At 35.8% G+C, this 26,318-nt stretch overlaps 1 protein-coding gene across 1 annotated transcript in view; it reads left to right on the plus strand.

Moving 5' to 3' along the window:
• The first annotated feature begins 4,585 nt into the window (after positions 1-4,585).
• LOC128982404 (facilitated trehalose transporter Tret1-like) overlaps positions 4,586-26,318 on the plus strand; it is a 42,792-nt gene continuing 21,059 nt past the window's right edge. The window contains exon 1 of the mRNA XM_054401365.1: positions 4,586-4,710. The gene's annotated coding sequence lies outside the window, so the exon portion shown is untranslated. The remainder of the gene's footprint in view (positions 4,711-26,318) is intronic.

The raw sequence follows: 26,318 nt of genomic DNA on the forward strand, positions 1-26,318 counted from the left end.
GCATCCCCATCTCAATTATTGGTACAGGTTCATGGTTCAAAGATAAATTACGTATAACAATCGATTTTTGAATACTGAAGTGGACGTCTCACTATATGGACCAACTGAAGCAAATTTTTATACAGACATTAAACAGTTTAAAGAACCCCCCACAGATTGCACTATGTATTCATTATTGAAGCTATATTTCCCTTTCAGTTGTTGATACTACTATAGTTGGTAGTGAAGAAAAAGATACTTAAGGTTTCGATAAATTGGCTTTAATATTAGGTACGAACGTAAAGTCGGTGAATGAGTAAAGAAACGGCCTTTTACAATAGCGCATTGTAACATATGCATGTAACATTGTATGTATCATTGCAACAACACATTGTCTAAGACTGTAGCTCGTGACTCGATTGATCCAACGATTTTCTAATTATCAAATGCAACTCCAATATGGAAATAAATGTATCACCGTACTGTTTGGCTATAGCGCCGGAATCTGTGGTCTAAGATTACCAGTCATTTTCTAAGCAGGTATTTTATTAAAATGTGTATATGTAAAATTTTGTTTTCCTATTTTCGGGAATTTTCTCAACGGAACATAACGAACGCGTTTTCACTATCAACCGTAAGCCCCTTGTTCTATAGCGCAATTGTCATAATTTGCACAATTAACACGATTAATATCATAATTGATAGTGCCAATAATTTACATGAACAGTTTTACGATATTATAAATACGCAGCACATTATAAGCAAGCATTCTGATGATCGAACTTTATTTAAAAGGATACCAAGACAAATGAAAATAAATGTTAAAGTTAGGTTATTAGCATAAATTATTCCACCAGTCTATACCAGTTTTGTTTTTACAAGTTCCACTTAACGAGCCGCCAAAGCTGAGCTGTCAGTCAACTTATCTCATTACGTACTTCACATAGACTGTGACAAAAACCAGACTTGGCTATAATTCGAAGCACGTCCATACAGTACTTGTATACAGAGTACAAAGTACCACCCACATTGTCAGCACTCTGTATATTCATACACACTGAAACACATATCAAGCTAAACATATACAGCCATATGTTTTCTAGAAGGGTGGTTCTATTCTTCATTAAGGGCTTATGTCAGAGAAGTCTGCAGTTCCCAATTTGTTCTACAAGACTTTGTACATTGTAGTTGAGTATTACAAACAGCTGGATGGTACACACTTTACACTTTTAACATATTATCTATATCAACAATGTTTAAACCTACATTGCACCATCGATCTCTATTATTATAGAGATCTATGCATTGCACACATCAAAGCATATTGTATTACAAATCCTATAGTACATTCATAATTGTAATCAAATTGTTCCACCCTGAGTAAATGAAAAGAAACGCCACATCACAAATCAATTAAATGACTCAAAAACCTTATTAATTAAAAAATTAACTGACTACTGATATCATAAAAAAGTAAGGAATTACGAAACGTGTATGAACTAAGTGGTAACGGTGCTCACGGTAGATTTTATTTAAATGAATAGAAAGTAAGAGGCAAAGTAAATCGTTTTAGTAAGTGAAAGTCAGTCTATGTATATTCAAATTATAAGAAATTGTATTTTCAATATTTTAAGCCATCGAGGTAGACTTCTTTTAAACAAAATAAACAAACTTAAATTGTCCCAAATTCTGGAGATGACGTATTTAATTCCAAGTATACTGCATATTTTCAAACACCTCTGTGCTTGCAAATATAACGATCAGACACGGAGAAAACCAATATAAATACGCCCACTCATAAAGTTCATACATATTGACCTTATATCCCGAAATAAAATAAAGTTTTGATGGACTTCCGCGAAACAGATTTGATTAGTAATAAATGTAGCTAAACTGATCACAGTCACTGTACACTGTAAACGGTCCAGGGAGAGCGTGAACGCTGTTGTGGCTCAATTAGACCTGTGATTGGCGACTTAATGGGGTCCGGAATTGCAAATCACGGCGAGTGCGACAATTGGAGTGAGGACTTGGTTATAATAATGGTTGACACACGAGATATAACAAAGGGAATGTGACATCAAACACGAGTTACGTTTGTGACCAAATTGCGATCGTTATTCGACTCCAAGTGCATCAATCATTTGACTGTTTTTGGTTTAACATTGCTTGTTACTATTTCGGTTTTAGTGTAGATGTGTTACTCTAATTATTCAGATTTTGTACTAAAAATGTTAGTTCTATTACTAACTTCGCAATTTTTATTTCCCATTTGGCAAAGGCAAAGTTAATCCAAAAACCAACGCAAGTTACCTGCAATTGTATTATAACTTAAAAGACAACTGGACACTCGTTCTGGAATAATGATGTTCTACATTCTGGAACAAAACAAAAAGGTGTAAAACTAATTTGTAACTAAAGACGTAAAATTCTACATTCTTCAGGTGTAAAACAAAAAGGATTACAGGCATTTTTAAGAATGGTGCATTTTAATTTACTTTAATTTACTTGTAATTGGCAAAAGTTTGCTTGTAAAAGAGAACTTTGTATCTGATGTACGATGCATAAATAAATACGTTATTTATTGATTTATTTTACATTATAATTACAATTGATTTGAGACAGCTACACCACCTTTGCATGTTTTAAGCTGAGTGGGGAAAGGAATTTAGAATAGATGTGTATATTTGTTCTTGGATGAGGTTAGTTGCTTATTTAGCCAGTACTTTACTGAGATAGATTTTTAGTGCGTATTAGCAAATGGCAAGCTAAATGTAAATGAAGGATGAGTTTTTAATTGAGATGATCTTTGTGGCTTTTAACTGACTAAGACCAAGACCAGTCTTTTCCTTGTCAGGATCTTATTAAAAGTCCAATGATCAAGGAATGCTGGGTCCAGATACAAGCCAAGTGATTACCTTTCTTGGGATCAAGCTCGAACCGGAGAAGTCTTAATTGTCGGACTAGCAATAAAGCCACTACCCTACTCATCTTTATAATCAAAATTAATTCAACAGCGCTATTATTAGGCTCGAATTTCTATTGTTTTTAAAACAAAAAATAAATTATGGATATAGTCAATGGTTGAAATCTGTAGTTGTGTCAGGCAGGACAAAGGTTAAATTATATAATTCATTATTTCGTTATTTTTGATTAATTTAAACAGCATGAATAACCCCGCCACAGCAAACCTGAAGTATAAGCGAATTGAATTGGTCTGATTGGATTTTAACTAAAACATTTTCATATACAAGTCATACTCCTCACTTAAATCACTCGTTTTTACGAGTGCTTAGGTTTGCATCTACGGGGAAAGTAAAAAGTTGTTTTTATCAAATGTATATATCATAGGCTGAAATAAAAATAATTGACAAATTGTATCAAAACATAACCATAAATATGCAAATTACAACAGTTTACTTTCTTCCATGGTATGTGGGTTTTAAATGTACAGTTATTTTGGAATTTACTCAGTAACCTTAATTGTTCAACAATGCTTCAATATGCACAATTGTGTTTATTTAAAGCTGTACAATACAATCAAAGGCAATTCAGAATGCACACTCGTTCTCTAGCAAATAGCAAAGACCTAGTCCTAAACTTCACGTCATCAGATAAAAAATAAGTTTTAACTATATAAAACATGATGAAGATTTTTTATTTTTAAAGCATATCAATTTTATTTAAAAAATTACATAGAAAAGATTTTAATTTTAAAATACTAGCTACTTGGGATGTATAAAAAAATAAAATGAAAGCTCAATAGAGCAATGGGGGAATTGCGGCAACATCTTCAAATTGAATGCTTAGAATTTTACGTCTAGTTCCCCGTACTCGAATGATGGAAAGCTGGCTTTGGATCCTCAACCATCCGATAATTTGGGAGTATGGTTCTCTCCATTTTACAGCCAGTTTTCGCTTGTTCTCCTCCGAAACGCTTCATATTCTTTGTGGGGGACTCCTTCCGTGGAACATATTAATGGTGTGAAGCTTCCTCTGATGTCTTCGGCTGCTTTGTCATATTTATTGTGTTTCTGAACGGCATGGTTTCGAGATATTGTTCCCCATTCTTGGTCGGCGTAAGAGGGAGCGTCAGCATTAACAATGCGATTATCAAAAAACGCTACTCTCTCAGCCTCCCAAATACCATTAACTTTAAAATCAGCTTTTAAAGCAGGCACATTGTTTGCGGGGTCAGCTTCTCTCATAATAGGCTCGACTTCAACCCCTTTCCAGGCCATATTTGCTATCGCAGCACAGTGGTCTCGATGTTGATCATGCCCATGTTTGATCAATCCTCCTTTTTTACAATTTAAAGCATGTGTACGATTCATAGGTAGATCACAAAATGATTTGAAGATTTTTAAGCCAAGTTCTGCATTTTATCCAAAATTTGATAAATTTTTGTCTTTATGAATTCCTTGGATTTAGGTTATGTCAATGTATAATTTAATTTCTCTAAGCGATCCTAAGTAGTTCGCACATATTCATCACAATTGCCATTCGTCACCTGTCAACTTCCTGACCTTTCACCTTAACCTTCTCAACGAGTTGAGTCAACAAAATTTCCGTAATGGAAGTGGAGCCGGTAGAAAGTAGATTATCTCTGTGGCGGTGAGTGGTGGCGGTTGGCGGTATCTGAGGTGGTGATGGCAGTGGTGGCGCTCCACTGCCTGTAGTATCGTCAGTCCAGTGCTTGTCGACTCACTAGGTGGATCACAGCGAGATCAGGTAGGCAGATCTATCCGTACCTTGGTGTCGTTTGAGTCTGAATTCAATTGTTGATTTGAATGTACAAAACAATTTTACTAAATGAATTTTAAACTAAATGACGAATCTTTATTTTAAAATGAGTGTTTTGTGGTGCATCAAGGACTTGAGTCGTAAAAAGTAAAGTGTCAAAAATAACGTGGCAATTTTAGGTTATTCATTTACTAATAACATTATAATAGCTAATAAAATCCTGTGTTACTTTTCATGTAAATATAAATCATTGCTATGCATTAAATATTGAACTGGGTTAGAATGTTCTCGTTGTTTTAGGTTAGGCTTGCACTAATAGTGGTTTAACATTATTGTTTACTTTTGTGTGGTTCTCAAAAATCGTTCAAGTTGTCAAGATAAGACAAAACAGTACGACCATTATTCAGTTCAATGAGATGTTTTTCGTTGCGATGACATTTTCGAATGTTGAAACTTCATTAAACACATTAAATTAAATCACACACAAAACGGAACGTACATAGCCTACGTTAAACATTTAGATAGCGCTATCATGATACCGTAATGAGTCCGGTGCGGTAATATATTCTTTTTTGTGCTACGGTAATTTTTTTGTGTAAGCCAATTCAACTAAATTACCGTGGACTATTTGACCGAGATATTGCCAAACCTGTTTTTGTCTTAACAACAGATTCTAGGGACCAGAAGCATTAATTGATATAAAATATAATCCCCGTTGGGCTGTGTGAGGAAAATTTAATGGAATATATTTTTACTGAATGGAGCCATAGATTTATTTGCTAGATGTCAAAAACAGTAAAATAAATTTAATACGTTATGGTCATTGACAACATTTTTAATGGAGCTATTAAGTCCACAGAATCAATACATTTAAAATTCATTTTATACTGAGGTGTGGTAATAGTTTAAACTACTCAAAAAACCGTGTTTTTTTTTTAATTAATCTAAACTTAAAAATGTATCAACGAGTTCTGTAAAACCAATCACTAAATCAATTCAACACAATTTTTGTATTTGAATTACAACATCTAGTTTAATTGCTGTGCAAACAACGTGCATTGATAAGCTACTCAATGTAGTCTGTTTGTTGATCGCTACACTATAACTACGTGCTACGTTGTTTGTTGTTGCTAGTCGCTGATTTCAGTACTATGTTTGGTCAAGAGAAGATGAGGTAATTGGTGTCATTTCGCTGATTCACCAAAACACAGAATGTATCGAGTAAGTGAATTAATCCAGTGTCATGAGTGACATCAATTTGTGGGTTAATCGCTAAAACAAAACGATTTTCGCATTTAAAATACAACGTTTTGTGACCACATCCATGACCCAATATCCCCTAGAACATACTCTAGAATGGAGGCACTTTTTACACAAATACTTTAGACAGAATTAAAATTTATTATTAATCCATGCGAAAATTCATAAATTTCGTGTTATGCCTACCTAAGAAGTCTCCGTATACAATGTACGTTATCTATTCATGATTTGGAATACAATAGTGGCAACAGGTGTAGATATAATTGAAAAGAATGATTGTGGAAAAATAAAACCAAAAAACTTAAGTGAACATGTAACTAATAATTTATTTATATCAATTATTTCGAATAGAAATTATTCGAAAGTACGGTGTGAAAAAATAACCGCATAAGTATTTAAATACAAATACTTTCGACAAAATAAACATTACACCTAGACACTGTCTTTGTTACACTCAGTTAATGAGTAGGATGTTTACGATTGTTGATATAGAGAAATATGTTTGTATTGACCATACGTTTTAAACAAAATTTCTCTTTTAAAATATTACAGAAATATAGAGAACCAATGTACACATTAAGATATATATTTACATTTACCCATATATTAAACCAATGCTATTTATTTTAACGAAGTGTTAGTTTGTTTTCTTTTGAACGTTTAAAATAATAAACACCTAATTATAAAACAAAATTTAATAGGTCTATGATTAATTTTTGTAATTGTGATTTGTGTCATTGTAAAGTTAAAACTATTAGATCATCTAAATAAAAACTTGCTCATCAGCTTCTTGCCTCCCTTAAGGAAATTAGTTCTAGAACCAGTTTGATTTCGTGCCTGTACTTTTGTTGTTTTTGTTGGATTTTGCAAATTATCTAAACAACAATATCCACTAAACTATGATTATCGGACACCTAAATATATATATATACCACCTGCAAATCTTGGTTTGTAATTATTGTGCATGATTAAAGTACAAAGTGGAAAGTGCGCACACAAAATGTCGTGTGATAGAAGTTTGTCGGTGACGCAAGCAGTCTGTTCACTAAACACTGGTTTTACTGGTCACTCACTGATCATGTCGGAAGAGGCAACAACCAGTGAGTTATTTAAACCCGATAATAACAGAACAGGTGAAGGTGACCTTGGAAACTGCGGTGCGGCGTCTAGCAGGTCTGCTGCAGCAAATTATACGTCACTGCACAAACCAGGGTCTGGTCCACACATGTGACAGAACGGGCACGAGACTGATAGATAAATTGGCTAAAATTGCTAAACTCTTTGACATGATTATACAATTTACGAGTATTTTTACACATATCTGATCTGTATTATTCCTACCACACAAGTTTGGTCAAGTTAGGTAAGGATTGCATCGTTACATTGTAAAAAATGTATGGGTTAAGATAGCTTAAAAAGCACATTTTACCAGTAAAATTAAAATATAAAACTATTATGTAGTATACGTGGGATCCAGCTATCTGTAAAGTTTAAAGATTAATACATGTAATCATTGTATAATTATAGGAAGAGTAAGCACGCAGAATGTTGTAATACTGAATATTAAATATTTTACTCGACACAACACAAGATCTCTAATTATTTTTAAAAATCTTCCACGATTGTGGCGTTGACTTAAAACCGCAAAATCATGTCACAGCGTATATGTTTTTTTAACGAAATATTACAATATCCAACATCGATATTCGTGCTACTTTTAGAGCGCAAGATGTACGTCGGTTATCGTAGTACGTTTTCTGTGATCTAAGTTACATAAGTTATGATTTACGAAAGAGTGTCCATGATCTTTTTATCATTTCCATAAAACGGCTTTGTACAATATTCGTCAACAACAAAACGCATAAATTTTGTTTGGATTGTTTACAACGCAATTCAACGTTTACCTGTATGCGGTAAAAGAAGCAAGTAAGAATATACGATGAAGACTGTTCTAGAACTATTTCCATCAGGGTATTCACACTATAATTTACAAAGAATCGCTCCCTTGTGTAAAGAAAGCAGTAAGCTTGTTAATAACTACTGTATACCGAGCAAAGAAACAGAGCAAACCAGCTAGATATACATGACGTCACGGACTCGTCTTCAAAGAGTAGGTCTGAAACGTTGCTGATATACTTGACGCCGAAAATAAAACTGTTTGTGAGAGGAGTATAACCACAGCGGGTTTGTATGATCTGTTTGTGGTTCGTTTGTGTATTTGTGAAGAAATAATTCATGATACTGCGATTCTCTTTGACAATAGCGTTTAAATAATTCATAACAGAAATAGCATGTTCTGCTGGTGCCTCCAATACGAGCTAGTGTTTATACGGACGTTGATAAGAACTTGTACAAACAATGTCAGCACGAAATGTAAATCTAAGTATTTTATTTTTAAAATGTCAGGCAATGAGATATATGATGTATTTTATATTGTAACTAGTTAGTCTCAGTACGCCTTTAAATTTGTTTTTCATTTTTATAGGCATAGTTTTCTTGTATGACTGTTTATTATTTCATGTCTTCTCTTTTCACGTACCAGTATAAATAATATAGTCACATTAATTACCATTAATCGTAAAATTATTAATTCTTCTATGTCTTACATATATTTCTTTAGAACTTCTACGTCCGAAGTAACATGAAAAACATTTTTATATTCATTATACTTATTTCATATAATGTATACACAGACATTTGAGTTTCGTAGAACAAATTGTTTATCATCTTCACAGTAACTTATTTATTTTGTACATAAAGTATCTACAGTACATCCATATTAACGTACATAATGTTTTGTATACATGACCCCATAAGGTCGTCAAAAGGTACAGTTCAGTCACCGCCATCGCATATTAGCCTGGGCCCAGTAAATCTCAGATTGGCATTGTTCTTGTTCATCTTGGTACTGTATGTGAATCAAAATAAACGGATTAGATGATGGTAAAAAGGAAACACATGTGACGTCAAATTTTCGAAGGTTTTAGGGGGATTTACTCAGCTGTGGTTGTGAGTTCTGATTCGTGATTTCCTACCATACTGCATAACCGGTTCTTCCACGTTGCTTTACCACTGTACTACTGTACCTAGCAGCAACCCAACCACTGTGACTGTGGTCGTGGTCGTGGTGTTATGGTTATGGGAGTGAACGCCCGGATATCAAACAACCGGTTTAGTTTCGCAGCTATTATTCTGCAATACATTTGACAGAACCGGTCTATCACGTGACAGACGCCCTCCGACCGAGTCACCGTTAGTTTGTTAAGAAGGTCGTGAGTGATAAAGATGCAGCTGGGGTCGCTGCTGAAACTATTGAGTGGAGGTGGTCTCATTTCTAAGGGCACGGTATCTTCTAATGTAGAACGGCTAGGAGATAAATATATACAGTACCTACTATCTTACACATTGGCGAGACTGTACCCTGTACCTTAAGAATTGAAGATAATCTACTCTTAGGAAGCAGGTGCAGTCAATTAATACCATGTAATTAGAATTGCGGGTCTTGCACACAATCTTGAGGTATATTGCGGATTTCAGATTATCTGATGACTTGTAGGTTGGACTGGTTTGCATAGGTTTTGTGACGGTTTGTTGGGCTGGTTCAGTTCAGGAATTCGTCTACAATTTATTAAGTCTTATTCCGTAATTAACAACATCAAACTCATTTGGTTGGAGAACACGATGAATAGACGTTGGGAATAGCAGTCTAATTCGTAAGTTACTTCCATTCCCCAATGCAGTATCTTTAGAAGAAATACCATATATGTATAACATCAACTGCAACCGACCCACATCAAGCATCAAGGACGTGGACGTCACCTGTTTGTTCGGCTGTAGCGTCGCTAGAACGTAGATATAATACTCTCTAGTACAATACATGGTAGATTGAACGTTGACCTAGGCTATGTCCGCGGCCGCCGTCAGCGCCAGCGGTTGTTGAATAACGCAGCTTGTTCACACTTCAGGCGCGATTTACACGATTTACACCGTTACAGCAACGTTATATAACAATCCTCAGTTTTGGGACATTTGTTCAGTCACTTCAATATGAATTAATTGATACGGAATTATTCTCAAAATCTTAGAGTCGCCGACTCGAAACAAAAGACTTTGTCGAAATAACCCTAGACAGGTTGACTTAAATATGGTTAGCTGTTATTGCGTGATCCGATTACAACGTTTGCAGGTTCGGTCTCTTAGCTTCTGGTTCTGAGTTACCTCTCAGGAAGAAAATTATAAATTGCCAGTAGTGTCAATACACATCTAAGCAATATGTTTTAAAATGCATTACCATTCAAATTCCTGCTACCAAAATGCAAAGAACAATTAAATAAACTTCATGATTCCCATGTTTTATCGGGTCACCAAAAGTGTACGGTGGTCCCTCGCCGTGCATCTTGTGCTTTATAAAATTTATATTCGCACACTTGGCTTGTTCGGACCGGAATTTTACCGCTCTGGGTTTGTACCCTCTGGAATTCTATCACCTGCCAACATGAATCTATGTATGTACAGTTCCACCCCGTACATTGCCCAAATAAACGTTAGTTCTAGATGCAAAGGTGCCTTTCCCAGTATTGCACGTGAATACTTTTTCCTTCCGGTACTATGAATATTGTTACTTACCCCACCAAACTAAACAAGTAAATAAAGTGAAGTCAATTTAAATATTTGTAATTTTGTTTGTATTTTGCAACCATTTTGTACTTGTACTAATCCCAAATGTAAACTGCTTGAATGTTTAAGTCAAATGATAGCATTAGTTGTACGCCTATTTACATTTTAGGGATTGTGCTTTGATGTTTGTTTCAGTCATTGTAAATGTATCACAAATGGTTTATAACTAGATTAACGAAGTTTTCGTTATAAAGTAGTTCGGTATTTTTTTATAATGCATCTAAATTATTATATTTGTTCAAATAAGCGCTGTATTCCTGCTACACATGTAATAAGTGTAACCACCGTAAGTGATGCAGTGAAAGGTTCCAATTGACTTGAGGCGAGGAAAGTAAGTGCTTATTCATTATGCCAATTATTGCTCGGTACAGTTCAGTTCAGTTTATGATACGGCCATTGCATATCATTACGAGAGTCGAGAGTTATTCGTCCTGTAGCATTACTGGACTTGGATCATGGTTGCAAGTTACGAATCTCCATATCGCTTCATAAACTAATACATCTTCAAAATCCTTTATTTTCAAGGTTTCTACGATCACATTTATTTTGCTTTCCTCTTTCCCGAATTATCTGAGAAATTGAAGGACATCCTAGTTAATTTAAGTCCGAACATTAATTTTTATAAAAACTTTTAATCGCAAAATGCGTGCAACTTTACCATTCATTCTTGTTTTAAAGATAAACAACGATGTAGCCAAACTTGTTGGCGATGCGTTCATGTTGTGAAATAGTTATTTGTGCAACTAGTGAGAAAAGTGAGCAATTGACTCACTCGAGAGAAATCCTTACTCACGAGCCGTAGGCGAGTAAGGAATGGTTTCTCGAGTGAGACAATTGTACTTTGAACTCGAGTTGCACATTATACTTTTCCTACAATTACCATAAAACAAATAAATTGGTGAAGAAACATAACCTATTTTTACACAGAAGTGAACTTTTAATATAACATTTATTGTGAAGTGACAAATACAACAGTACAACAGCTGACCAGCTGATTTACAGCCAGTGCTGCCAACGTATTTCGCGCGCATACGACGTTGCCTGCTACGCGCTCACTTGCCTTTACGTTGAAAATCTGGAGTGAGACAAAGTAATTAGAGTGAGACAATGTTAACATTGTCTCACTGATGAGCGAATTGGCCACTTTGCTTTCTCAAATCAGTGAGAGAACATGTACATTGTTAGGTAACTGTAGGAAAAGATTCATTTCTGATCACTAATTAGTAAAACACAACTTTCAAGAGGATTCAGTATATCTGGTATCTTATTCAGCTTCAGGTGGTTCTGGAACATGAAAAGATTAGTACAGAAAAAGTTATGGACCTTGTGTTTAACATAACTCTCCCACAATTTGAGAGTGGTTATACAGTATTACGTGACGTGACCCAATGTATGGATCTCATTTGAACGTCACCGAGTCAATGGCTCCTTGGGGTCTAGTTTCTGGGGCTTCTCTGTTTGTTACCCAAATAATCAGCCCCAACCACAAGTTATCTCCAACTAATCAACTCTCACAGACTAATTAACTGGCCAACCACCCTAATTTACTCATACCATTGACTCACCGACGTATTTGACAATACACACACGCCGTTATCTTCACTATTAGGTTTCCAAACATTGTTATTAGTAATAGCGATTTAAAAGGTTATTATTTTTGCCAACTTTAATTTTACTCATATTCATACGTCCCTCCGCGTTACTTTTGTTGTGAACTTATGCACGTGCATGTTGTAAAGTTAATACTCGTATTGCAGTGGATGAATACGTTAAGTAACAAACCTATCCCTTCCAAATCCTTGATGAACCGAAACCATCATGGATTGGCAATCTACTCTCTTGTATAGAGAACACATTTCAGTGACAAGTGCCAATTAAGTGGCATTTACCAACTAATTTACAACAACATTTACCAATTAATTATACACTTTGTTTTTGGTCGTAAAATCAGAGCATGTTAATTAATCTACTTTGCTTACTTACATCCCACACGTACATGTTATTTATTTTTAGAATAATTACATATGCCACAACATAATTGATAGTTCTTTAACTAATATAAACGGTCATCGGGTTTCATGTGAGACACGTTAAATCAGTACTATGGATTTTACAGACTTTTTTTATCGGCCAAAAAGAATATGAGGGGTGGGTAGCACAGATTTGTTTCTTGTGCCACGGCAGGCTGTTGCCTATACACACCCGTGTTTCTTGTGCCACAGCAGGCTTTTGCCTATACACGCCCGTGTTTCTTTTGCCACGGCAGACTATTGCCGATACACGCCCGTATTTCTTGTGCCACGGCAGGCTATTGCCTATACACGCCCGTGTTTCTTGTGTCACAGTGTTGCCTATACACGCCCGTGTTGCGTGTGCCACAGTGTTGCCTATACACGCCCGTGTTGCGTGTGCCACGGCAGGCTATTGCCGATACACGCCCGTATTTCTTGTGCCACGGCAGGCTATTGCCTATATACGCCCGTGCGTTTTGCCTGTGCCACTGTAATGCCGACACTGGTCTCTCTAGGTCTCAAGGACCATATCCATGTGTGTTGCCAGTTTACGGATTGCTCCACATTCTTGGAGGATCAGGATTCTTAACTGCAGTTTCTCCTTATTACGATTAACCAGAACAGTCCATAGTTGCGTGTATCAATAAAAAATAAATATGTTACACTAGATGTTACCCACGGGCTTCACCCCGATTGACTTCATAAGTATTAATGAAATTATTGATTGGTTAAGTTAAGCTGAAATAAAAAAAAAAAACAGAATACAGTAATGAAACAGTATATTTCGTACCTAGGGCCAAAAATGAGGTATTGCCGACTCGAGACAGTTTTTAAGTTCGAGACGAAGTCGAGATATTATACTCTATTACCCCTATTCACCACAATATTAATGCACACTGATGTCAACACAACTAAAACTTTGAGGTTATGTGAAGAAATAATTTAAAGAATCAGCAAAAATAATAATAAATAGTTGCTAGGCAGCGGTGACAATAAAACAATTCTATTGCAATGCTATGGATTCTGATTGTGTATTTAAAGTAAGCGGGCAGCTGATTTTGCGGCCCTAGGGGGGTCGCCGGAATTGTACCCCCCGGTGATCGTTGACGTCATTTTGACGTCACGCCTAGGGGGGGTACAATTCCACCCCGTACACTTTGATTTTAACGAAATCTAATCTATTTAATGTGGGCAAGTGATCAGTGAACCGGATAATTATATTAAATATTAAAAAGAGCAGGAGATGTACGGCCCGGAATTGTACCCCCCTGGAATTGTACCCCCCGGAATTGTACCCCCTGCCAACATCTAAATATTTACGTACGGGGTGGAATTGTACCCCCCTGGAATTGTACCCCCCATCAGAAAGCCAAATGTGTACGAAGTGGAATTGTACCCCCCGGAATTGTACCCCCCTCTTGGACAGCTAGCTTGGCTTGTGCATGTACGGGCTGGAATTGTACCCCCCACCCACTCGATAAACTTAATTGGTATTATGAAAATGAAGTAGTAGAGAATGCCTTCTACAGTGACATATGTTTTATTTTCAAACCTGTACAGAATATAGTGATTGTACTAAGGAACTATAATTGTGAAGAGATTATCCAAAAATCTGGCTTCGCCACTTTACTTCGCCTCGGGCCATATGCCTATTTTATTAATTTTCTTTAAACCACGAACAACCTGATTAAATCTATCTATATATTTAATATGCGACATGAAACTTTGTATGGTTTTATATTTAATAAGGCTTTTTAAAACGTTTTTATTAGCTCGCTTTCTTGTCCGGTACAAACTTTGCAATCAATTTTATACTAACTTCCCGATGAGCTAGAGACTTGAAACTTGAAACATAGCTCACAAATGGAAGACAATGCAATATTATATAATTTAACTTTCATATTTCCCTTGGGCTACGCCCCATGGGCTTCCAAATGTTCCATAAATATATCAATTAATTTAAGTCAGCTGTAAATACTTAAATTTGACAGTTCGAAGACGAGAGGTTAAGAGGTAGAGGTTAGTCTAGTTAGGCCATAGTTAGTAGGTAGGCCATACATTCAATCTAATACATAATTACATGAAAAGAAACTCAAATAATCCTTAGATTTCCACATGCCTCTGTCTTAATCTGATATAGATGCTTGAAATAGATTTAACATCCGCACACATTAAAAACTAAAAAGTAGAAAATAATTTATAAATAAAAAACTTTTTCAAACAAACCGTTTTTAAACGCATTCAAAAGTAGAAAATAATTTTTAAATATGTGGAAAGTATAAATACTTGTAAGATTTAAAACGAAAAACGTGGGGTGCATGCAATTGATAATAATACATTAGTTCAATAGGTTAAGGTAATTGTAAATTATCAATTGCTGCACCCCACGTTTTTCGTTTTAAATCTTACAAGTATTTATACTCTCCACATATTTAAAAATTATTTCTACTTTTTAGTGAGTTTAAAAACGTTTTGTTTTAAAAAAGTTGTTTATTTATAAATTATTTATTTTAAGATTTAACCCCACATAGTATATACCAAAATGTTCGTCTAGGTGTGTAGATGTGCAAACAAGCTTTAGATTTTCGATATATATCTTTTTAAGGGCATGGGCTGCCCTCAAAGTTCCTTCCATAAGGATAACATTGTGATTGATTTGAATGTTATTATATTCTGAAACAGATGTCAGTAAATTAGTTTAAAGAAAAATAAATCCCAGCTGTTATGTTTGGTTTTGAAATGTTAACAGTTTGCATGTTTTTAAACATAATTATAAACCCTGCAAAGAAATTTTACCTATAGGACACGACGGGAGAAATGTTTTATTTTATAGTTTCTGTTATACATGCCAAGGACCCGACGGAAAAGAAATATTGCCGGTCGGACACGGCGAGTCAACATACGGCAAGCAATGCAAAACGCAAGGAGCCCAGACGAGGAGCTGGAACAGTTAGTGGCAACGTGTACTTACAAAATTGCACTGACTAATACAAGAATTCAGCAGCATTCACTTGGAGAGATGGCATTAAAATGTCAGAAATGTGGTGCGCTACATTTTAAAGAAGAAAAATGAGGACGAGGCGAAGGATTTTCATCCTGCTGCCATAAAGGAAAAGAGAATCTACCACCATACCGAGAAATCCGGTATATCCAGACAGGGTGTCCACCAGGCCAACCAAAAAAAAAATCATGAGTAATTCGTGAGTAAAAAAATCCAGTACCGGTAGTACAGAATACAGTTCGTACTTTTCAAACTAAAATTTCCAACGTGTTCTGCGCCAACTCTCGCATTGCTGTTTTAGCGCTAACACAGCTCGCTATTTTAGTTATCGGATAGAGCATTCTCAGTTAAAGAAACAAAATTGATGATTACTGTAATATTGCCTGACACAAGTATTCAACTTTTATATATTACTGTTTAAATCATCCGAAAATTAAAAACTAATGCTTAAACCTGCAATTAATCAATAACTTCTTAGAAATAGTGATATGTCGATATACAAAAATTATTTGAATCTCTGTACAGACACCTGAAAAATAGATTCTTAATACTGATCATTTCAATTTTACCAAATTTTCTGTAATGACTACTACACCAACCCCCCTGTCTTTAGATACTTTCATATAGTATGTAATCTTGGAGTTATAGGTTGTTTCTCAAGTGAACTACAGAAATAATTATCTCTGAATAATATAGTTTTAACGTAGCCGTTATTGTACAGAATGTCTTCTTCAAGTTTGTTTAGGAGTTTTTTTATTTATTATCCTGGCTTTCGTCCAAGTACACATCATACAGTTAATACTAGGCAGTAAACGCATCGTTGATTTAAGTATGCGTCCTTACTTCAGGAATAGACGTGGGTTTACATTTTGGATAGTTAACTTATTCAAAATATAATGTTAAGCTACGTTTTTACATGTTTACAGAGCCTCTTTGAAGACTGTGTTTTAAACAATATGGTCATATACGTTGTTTTAATGGCTTTGCTATTATACAGACATAGTTTTCACTGAAAAATTGCACCCAGCAAAGCCACAAACAACTTGTGTAAAACGAAACAGAGTCCGTCACGTACCACGGCCACCTTTAACTACAGGCCGCGGCCTGGTAGAATTGGTAACGTCGCAAGTGGTGTTGTTTAGTGACAGACGTCCCATAAGATAACATGGCGAACAGGTAACATCAGCTCATTAATTCGCGATTTATAGATTTAAATTTAAGAACATACAGTTATTAAAATATTGAAAATAAAACATACCCTACAGAATTGAAAAATGAAACAACATGAATAAAAAATCTATATCTGTACATTTTAAGCAGAGTCAATATTCTCATAGTCCAGTAATCAATATTTCGTAAAAACAAAAATACCATTAGCTGCTTCCAAACAAAACAGCTGTTATTGTTAATCCTAACAAACTTTGTTTTCAAGAGGAGTCGCAAGCAGCGAATTTCGGCTTAGTCATATATATTTGAAATACTTACCTTTTGATTACTGCACATAGGCCTAATAACTAAGCTAAACTAGTTTGTATACAATAACTATGCTATAAGAATGGAATGGTTATTTATTCACGTCGCTCTTTTCAACGTAATTTAATATGACCGCGAAAAGAAGTTAATGTATTTCATTTTTGTTCATTCAAACATATGCATTATTGTTCATTCGGTAACAAATTATGAACAGCTATTACTGGCAAAGGTGGACAAAATACCTGTTGTAAAATTTAGTTGTAGGTATCTGGTACAAAGTATTTCACGGTTTGTTATTAAGTTTTAACCTTTGTGAATTTAATCTAACCCATGAACAGCTAGTAGCCTTATTGGGAAGGTTAAGAAAATATTAATGAATAACGTACAAAGAAGTCTGTTAGGCCTCTCGCACTCGGAATGGCCTTAATTTGCAGTTTCTTAGAATATCCTTTCACAACAAGCAATTCATTAGGTGTCGGGTAACATGGTTCAGTTCACTTTCGTGTGATTCCCCTCTAATATCCAACATAACTATTGTTTTGATTTTGCTTGGTAATCATAATAGACAAGCTCCTGGGTGAAATGGGGGGTACAATTCCAGGGGGTACAATTCCGGGCCGTACATCTTCTTCTGCGGTCACCAGGGGGTACAATTCCAGGGGGGTACAATTCCGGTCCTATAAGAAGAGCTAGACTGCCGGGGGGTACAATTCCAGGGGGGTACAATTCCACCCCGTACACTAGCCAAATAAAAGTGAGTTCTAACTGAGGGGGTACAATTCCAGGGGGGTACAATTCCGGTCCGTACAGTTTTTTAGATGCCAGTGGATTTTATCAAACCACTCGTGCATAATAATATCAAAGTTTTATGAGGGGGGTACAATTCCAGCCCGTACACGCCGTTTTGGTAGAGAAAATGAGACGTCATCGTGACGTCACTAAACTGCAGGGGATACAATTCCAGGGGGGTACAATTCCGCCACCCCCCTAGGGATGTAAAAACCTTCGTTCCCAAATGACGATGACAGCTGGCATGGCCAGCAAAACGTAACTTTCAGCCACCAATTAAGTAAAACAGCTAAAAAAATCATAGTGTGGCGAAAACAAATAATCACACCTGAGTTTAATTAGGTAATTAAAATTAAAAGAATAACAAACAAATAAGTACGGCTGTGGTATTTTTAACATTAGGTAAATGGAAAGTTCACTTTAGAAATTAATTACGACCTTAAAGGTCAATTTATGAAAAAATGGATAGTTTTGCGCAAGGTTTCTCGTCATGACGAACATTTTAAGTATATGTTTTAGGAGGGTGTGGCTTGTAGTTTTCTCAAAAGTTCATGGGTACTTTGGGATTTATATATGGATATCGTTAAATACATATAACAAATTATATTTCAATTTGTCACAATGGATTGATCAATGACCCCTCGACTCAAACATTTCGATAAACAAATCATATTTTGGCTTGTTTATAAACTAAGTTTATACATGTATAGATAGCGTTTTTGGCCTCTGGGGATATCAAAATGGAAACAAAATTCAGATCCGGCTCTTGGTCTTTTCTTGCTGTATATGGTAATTTTCCCCCACTAACCGAAATTCCCTAAAAGAACAGTAGCCAAGCACATAACACTTGAAAATGTTATTCTTTTAACAAAACAGGTTAAAACTAAATTAAAACATACCTCGTCTTTCAGTTCAAATAAATAGTGTCTTTTTCAATCCACTACATGTTTCGCCATGTTGGCATTTTCAAGTGGTACACAGAAACATTGAGACTTGAAACATTATAATATCCGAATTGGACTCGTCAAATTGTAGAAATTTACATTTAAACACAAAACTGTACATACATTTGACACGTACGAACGAAACATTATCATGTAGGCCTACAACATTTATTGCAACCCGATCACGGCACTGACTGAGACAGAACAGAATCTAGAATATCTCTATCCGAATAAAAAATAACTAAAAACTAACATTTCGAACAGATTGTATAGTTACATTTTTAAATAGATTTTATACGTTAAAGAAATAGCTGAAAGTTAATCCCAATGAGTATAGCATTGGAACTTTAAAGGGCATCTCGGGCGCAACCCTTTGGCAAGACCAATTTGAAGACACTTAACTCATACTTAACTACAGAGGTATATAGCGATCCAGCCTTCTAGCGAGTCTGGAAGTTGGAGAATGAATAACAAAAAGAGTTATAAAGAAGAGGTGGTGTTTGTGTGTATGTATGAGATAAACTATAAGCTACTGAACCGATTGGACTCAAATTGGACAAAAATCAAGCTACCGCTCCGAGGCATATTAATGATAACATATTTATATTCATATAATAGGTTGCATATATTATATGAATGAGTCAGTGAGTGAGGCCATTGTTTTTTTGTGTTTACCTTTAGATTAAACAAAAATACTACATATAATAAATGAAATGTATTTTCAATGTCTTCATCGGTGCTTATAAACGTTTACAGCCAATAAAGCTCAGGTGACAGTCAACGCATGAAAAAGTTAGACAGTGCTTCTGACAGAGCCAACATGTATTACAGTAGTAAAGAACTCGGTTAATTCCTGATTAATTTATGAATGAATGAATGAATGAATGAATTGAATGAATGAATTATGAATTTATTCCACCACATATATAAAAATTACACAACCAAATGTACAACAGAAAAAAGTTCTTTATGCAAAACTAAACTAACTAACTATAACTAATTAACTATATACATGCGTAAAAGGTTGTTCCTATCTAATTAGTTCTGGAATTAGCAGACATAGGCTGTGCCTGTGCGTCTGCTAAGTTGCTATAAAGATTATGAAGTTAAGTGGCGCAATTTAGTTTTATTATTTTGTATGAGTGAAAAATAAAATTAAATGAAAAGTAAAATTAAATGAAAAATTAAATGAATTTCAGCAGTTAAGTAATACTGACTGAGTTATGTAATAAGTGACAGTACTCTACACGAAAAGAACATGCAATAGTAAAGAACATGCAATAAATATCAATATAAGCGTCGGAGAGAGAGCGCTAGGGTGTGCTGTCAACGTCGAGGTCAAAGTCAAGTCAATGGTCAAGTCAAGTCAATGGTCAAGTCAAAGGTCGCGGGCCGATCCCGTCGCGCCGGTAAGATGAAGTAATAATAAGATCAGCTTCGTCCGTATTTAAATTAAGTAGCCATTCTTTAACAAGACGTTTAAAAGAGACAATAGATGTGGCGTCAAATAAATTTAATTCAGAATAGTATTTACAAAAATTTCGAAACACTATGTGAGATATATAAAAAGAATTTGTTGTTGAAAAAGTGTTGTATACCTGAAGTGTAGTAATGTGGACTTGAGATGAGTATCTTGTGTTATGAGAATGTGAGGTTTCATTAAATATTCTAGTGCAATTCTTGAAAATGTTAATTAGTAAACATTTGATATATAGTTTGCGAACTGTAAGAATTGATGTTTCCTTAAATAGGGCGTCAGACGGAAATCGTTTAGATTTACCAAAACCAATCTTTAAAAGTGACCTATGAGCAATATTTAGAGGTTCCAGCAAACTTTTAAAACATCCTCCCCAGGCTATAATCCCAAATGAGAGCAAAGATTGTACGTAAGCAAAGTAGGCAATTTTAATTTCTTTTGAGGTTAGAATTCCATTCATTTGTCTAAAGGCAAACATGTATTTCCTGACCTTACTCCTTACACTTTGAATATGTTCAGCCCACTTCAGCCGACGGTCGAAAATTACTCCCAAGTATTTATATGAAGCTACCTCTTCAATAGCTTCGCAATTACAAGACAAGTTAAGGAAATCACTACAAGAATGAATTGTTAGGTTTTGTAAATTATAATCTGTGGTTTTACTAATAGAAATAGGCATAAATTTTGTTTTTGATATGTTTAGGGAAAGAATATTTTGGTCTAACCATTTTTTTATAACCATTAGATCATGTTGCGCTTTTTCTCGCACCTCGGGCCACGACTTCCCCTCCAGGAAAATTAGTGTATCGTCAGCAAACAAAAATAACTTTCCAAACATATTGATTCTCGATATATTATTAATATATATTAAGAAAAAGAATAGGCCCTAAATTACTACCCTGGACCACCCCATAATCGACAGGCATAGGATCACTGTCTGTACCACAAATTGTAACAAATTGAGCTCTGTTTGAAAGATAACTCTTGAACCATTCCAAAGCACTGCCGCAAACTCCAATTGTTTTTAACTTGTTGAGAAGTTTTAAACGATCTACAGAATCAAATGCTTTTTTAAGGTCAAGAAATATTAATATAGAACGTTTTTTGTTGGAAATGGTATCGTACAACTCTTTGTTTACATCAAAAAGAATATCTGAAATATTTTTGTCGTGACGGAAACCGTACTGATGCTCACTGAGAATGTTATTAGAATGAAGGTAGGCAACCAACTGATCTTTGACAGCCTTTTCAATTATCTTAGTAAAAATACTCAACAATGAGATTGGGCGAAAATTGTTTTTATTAGTGATTTCGTTGGATTTATATAATGGAAAGACTTTAGCCAATTTGTAACAATCAGGAAAAGTTCCTGAAGTTATGCTTAAATTAACAATGTGTAAAAGTGGAAAACAGAGGATATGAAAGTTTGCTTTAAGGACATCGGCCGATATACCATCGTAACCAGGCGCGGAACCACCCCGCAGGCCGCAGACGTAGCGTTGTAAGTCATGTGCAGTGATCGGTTGAAGCGTAAACGTCGTGTCGAGTTGATAGTCACAGTCGTCAACCAATAGGGCCCCACTTGGGTCTAGTTTACTGGCCACCTGGGACTTATGCAGTACCTGGGGACCGAGCTTTGCTCGGGAAAATCATTAGTTTGCTCTGAAAGCAGTCTTAGTATTGCAGAGATACATAAATCCATTCCCAAACACTGCTCGCCTTTACTACTTCCTTCAGCACTCCCTACGTCGTGGACCTGTTTCCCTCCCTTCCCATTGCATGTTAGATTGAAGACACATTAATGTAATTGCCACAGACAGTTCCCACGCTCAGCACTGCTAGCCTTACTACTTCCTTCACCACTTCCTACGTCGCGGACCTGTTTTCCTCCCTTCCCATTGCATTTAAAAATTGCAGATACCTTAACCTAATCGTCATAAACAGTTCCCACACTCCAGACAGCTCGGCTTGACTACTTCCTTCACCACTTCCTATGTCGCGAGCCTGTTTTTCTCCCTTCCCATAGCATTTTAGGATTGGAAATACCTTAATCTAATCGTCAAAAACAGTTCCCACACTCCGGACTACTCGCCTTGACTACTTCCTTCACCACTTCCTACATCGCGGACCTGTTTTCCTCCCTTCCCATAGCATTTTAGTATTGCCAATATCCTTAACTAATCGTCATAAACAGTTCCCACACTCCAGACAGCTCGCCTTGACTACTTCCTTCACCACTTCCCACGTCGCGGACCTGTTTTCATCCCTTCCCATAGCATTTTAGTATTGCCAATATCCTTATCTAATCGTCATAATCAGTTCCCACACTCCAGACAGCTCGCCTTGACTACTTCCTTCACCACTTCCTACGTCGCGGACCTGTTTTCCTCACTTTCCATAGCATTTTAGGATTGCAAATACCATAATCTAATCGTCATTAACAGTTCCCACACTCCAGACAGCTTGCCTTGACTACTTCCTTCACCACTTCCTACGTCGCGGACCTGTTTTCCTCCCTTCCCATAGAATTTTAGTATTGCCAATATCCTTATCTAATCGTCATAAACAGTTCCCACACTCCAGACAGCTCGCCTTGACTACTTCCTTCACCACTTCCTACGTCGCGGACCTGTTTTCCTCCCTTCCCATAGCATTTTTTGATTGCAAATACCTTAATCTAACTGTCATAAACAGATCCCACACTTCGTACTGCTTGCCTTTACTAGGCCTACAATGTATCGAGCAATCTTCAGTATAATCTTTGCTCAATAGTAGCAAGTGATACTTTCCCTTTTGTACTGTATTTGTAATTTGCTAGTATACTGTGGGTAGTTGGCTTATTATGAACACCTGCTACAACTTCAAGTCTTTTGTTTACTTTTTCCTTGTTATTTAATTCAACCAACATGGTTACTTAGCAACCCATAAGACTAATGTTAAAATACCCCCGCCGCAGCAAACCTGCAGACTTAGCGAATTTCCATCTGCCTGATTGGATTTTAACTAAAATGTCTCCTTAAAAATATCACCCCTATTTAAACAGAATTAGTTTAATGAGTACTTGGGTTTGCTGCAACAGGGAGGGTAAAAAAGTTTTTTTAATGTAAAATATTAACAGGTACTGTGGTTTAGTAAGAAATTAATGTATTTTCCAAATTTGATCAAAATATGTTCATAAACAAGCAAACTACAACAGTTGACTTATTCTCCATAAGAATAACATGGGAATTTTAAAATTACAATTTTTTTGAATTTTCTCTGTAACAATTAGGCACATAATAACGCTTCAATATACTAAATTATTTGTTTTTTTAAGCTCTACAAAATGATTTAAAAAGAAATTGTGAAATTTTGTGTTTTTAGGGTCAAAAATGGGAAAAACCTATTTTTACCCCATAAAACCCCCCATAAACCCCCGTTCCCATAGTCCGATCATGCTGGTTCGCAAACTCATTCAAGTTTATCCCGCCTTACACCTTCAAACCAAATTTCATCAAAATCGGACAAAAATTACTCAAGTTATCGTGCGGATGGACACATATATATATATATATCTATATATATATATATCTATATATAGATATATAAAAATTTGAACGAATGGTGTTTTTGGCCTCTGGGGACATCAAAATGAAAAAGTAAATCGGTCCCGGGCTTAGGTCTTACCATGAGACCTACGGTAATAGCTACTTCCCTATAGGGAAATTCGATAAAAATGTGACTTTCAGTTTCGTTTTTCTACGTAATTAGATTTTTGTTGGGAGTTCTTACTGCATGAAGCTCGTTTTTAGGCAAAAAATAAACTATTTACCAGATTTGAAGAAAATCGTCGGAGCCGTTTTCGAGATCTTTCTGCAAGCAAGCAAGCAAGCATACATACACGCAAACATTGCTCGTATTAGAGTATAGGATTATGCCAATTAACTTCCCAGACCCAGGTAGTTTACGAAACAACTTTCGTGGTGAGACGGGCGAATCACGATTATAATAAGTTTACATAATTAAGAGACTTGAGTCGTCATTATGTTGAATAACTACAGTAGAACCTTCATTTTTTGTTGACTACTAATTACCGAAGTTATCTGAGATTTATGAAGCCTAAACAATACTACTGATTCAGATATCGTGTAATGTTTATCAGCGCTTATCTGCCTGGCAGTGGCAGTGTGTTTACGTTTGGTTTATTGCGCTATTGCAACCTGCAGTGTGTAGCCACAATATAATGTACAGCACAGGAGTCGGTAGACGGTATCACTGTATCACTGGATTACCGAGATAATGGTGATAACAATGACGCATGTCTCTGCCCCCCGCGAAATATTCTCAAAATAACTTCGCGAACAAACGACTCTGGCGGCCTCGACTCAAAATACTCACTGACACGCCGCGCCGCGCCGGTAAACAACGCGCGACGCCGACCACTCCGCGTCCGTCGGGCCGTGCTAATTTATAAACTTGATAATTTATTATCATATAGGTACTAATTAATCATCATCTAATAATAATATGATCTATGTAGCATGATGTCGACAAAGTGTGTATCGTCAACGAAACCAGCACCATCTCGTGCAACAGTACCAGAAGGCAAGATGGTTTGTGAAGGTTTCACACACACGCACATTTCGCTCAAAAATCGTTTATAGTTCGGCCGCTTAGAAAGCGACCTCCTCCAGCATTGGTTTAGCATTAGCGCAGGTCGTTTTCTAAGCGGCCGAATTATAGAAGCCTTAGCTGGTTGGTTTACAAACATATGTTCAGCGAATTTTATCTTCAAACCATAAACATATGTATTCCATAATCCTTTTGGTCTTTTCCAACATAATATACTACGCAATAGCACAGACTTCTCTATGGCTATCTCCTAGATCTATCTATTTAATTATGACTGTTGTTCGTTTTGAAATAACACCTCTACCTACTTTGCAATTGCTCGAATTCGAGCAACAGTTGCACTAGTCCTTATGTATAATACATAAAGGCGATTTCTACGAAACACTACTCCTCCGTTAATAATTGACGGATTTTTACAAACAACGTGTCAAAATTAATTATTTATTGTGTAGACGCTCCCTTTCATAAATTCTTGTGATAAAAGTCTTCGGGCTTTGCCCCACAGGCCATCAAATCCCATTGTATTTTGTATTAAGAAAATATTTTGTTTACTTAAACAGACGAATAATATGTATTTCTATATATTAATAGGCAAGCATGTTTCTTTAAAACCTTTTTTCTCAGCTTGTGTGCATCGCAGGGAAAATCTACGCATACCGTTAGAAAGATATGTTCCTGTAGAAGTGCATAATCCCTTTAAAAAATAAAATATACTCAAATATAAGCACAAAAAATGATTTTTGAAATTTTAAAAATTTAACATGGGCTTTATGGGTTGCCATGCTGGTGACGAAATAACAACGAAATATAAACAGAAAATCAAAACAAATGGAAGAAACTCCAATCACATGTTTTATTTACAGTGTGGGGTGAAAATAGTGAAGTGAGTAACTACATTACATATTTTTGGTCGAGTTTCGACCACTGGACGACCTCTCGTATGTATTAATTACAGCTGTTCATAGTAAACACATGATACACAGAAGAGTGTTTTCAGAGTGAGTTCGTTTTCAGTTTCGTTAAATCTAAGGGAGTATGTTTTATCTATGGTTAAATGGAGTGGAGTGAGCGTTTGTTTTCAGAGTGAGTTCGTTTTCAGTTTTGATAACTGGAGTGGAGTGATTGATTACATTATCTTTGAGTTGACTCTTTTAAGTCAACGGAAATTGTGACTGTTATTCGTTAAAAAAACGCCTTTAATATTTTTTGCAATTGCTCGAATTCGAGCAACAGGTGCACTAGTAGATATATAAAATACGTAAATCCGTTTTATGTCATCACAACTCCTCCCTTTGTGGACCAATTTCAACGTTTAAGGTGTCAAAAGATTCGTCTCAATATGTAGTTTTGCA

The sequence above is a fragment of the Macrosteles quadrilineatus genome, unplaced genomic scaffold (genome assembly GCF_028750875.1).
Source record: "Macrosteles quadrilineatus isolate MER2022 unplaced genomic scaffold, UCM_ALF_1.0 Scaffold_1__1_contigs__length_201487025, whole genome shotgun sequence".
NCBI classification, from domain to species: domain Eukaryota; kingdom Metazoa; phylum Arthropoda; class Insecta; order Hemiptera; family Cicadellidae; genus Macrosteles; species Macrosteles quadrilineatus.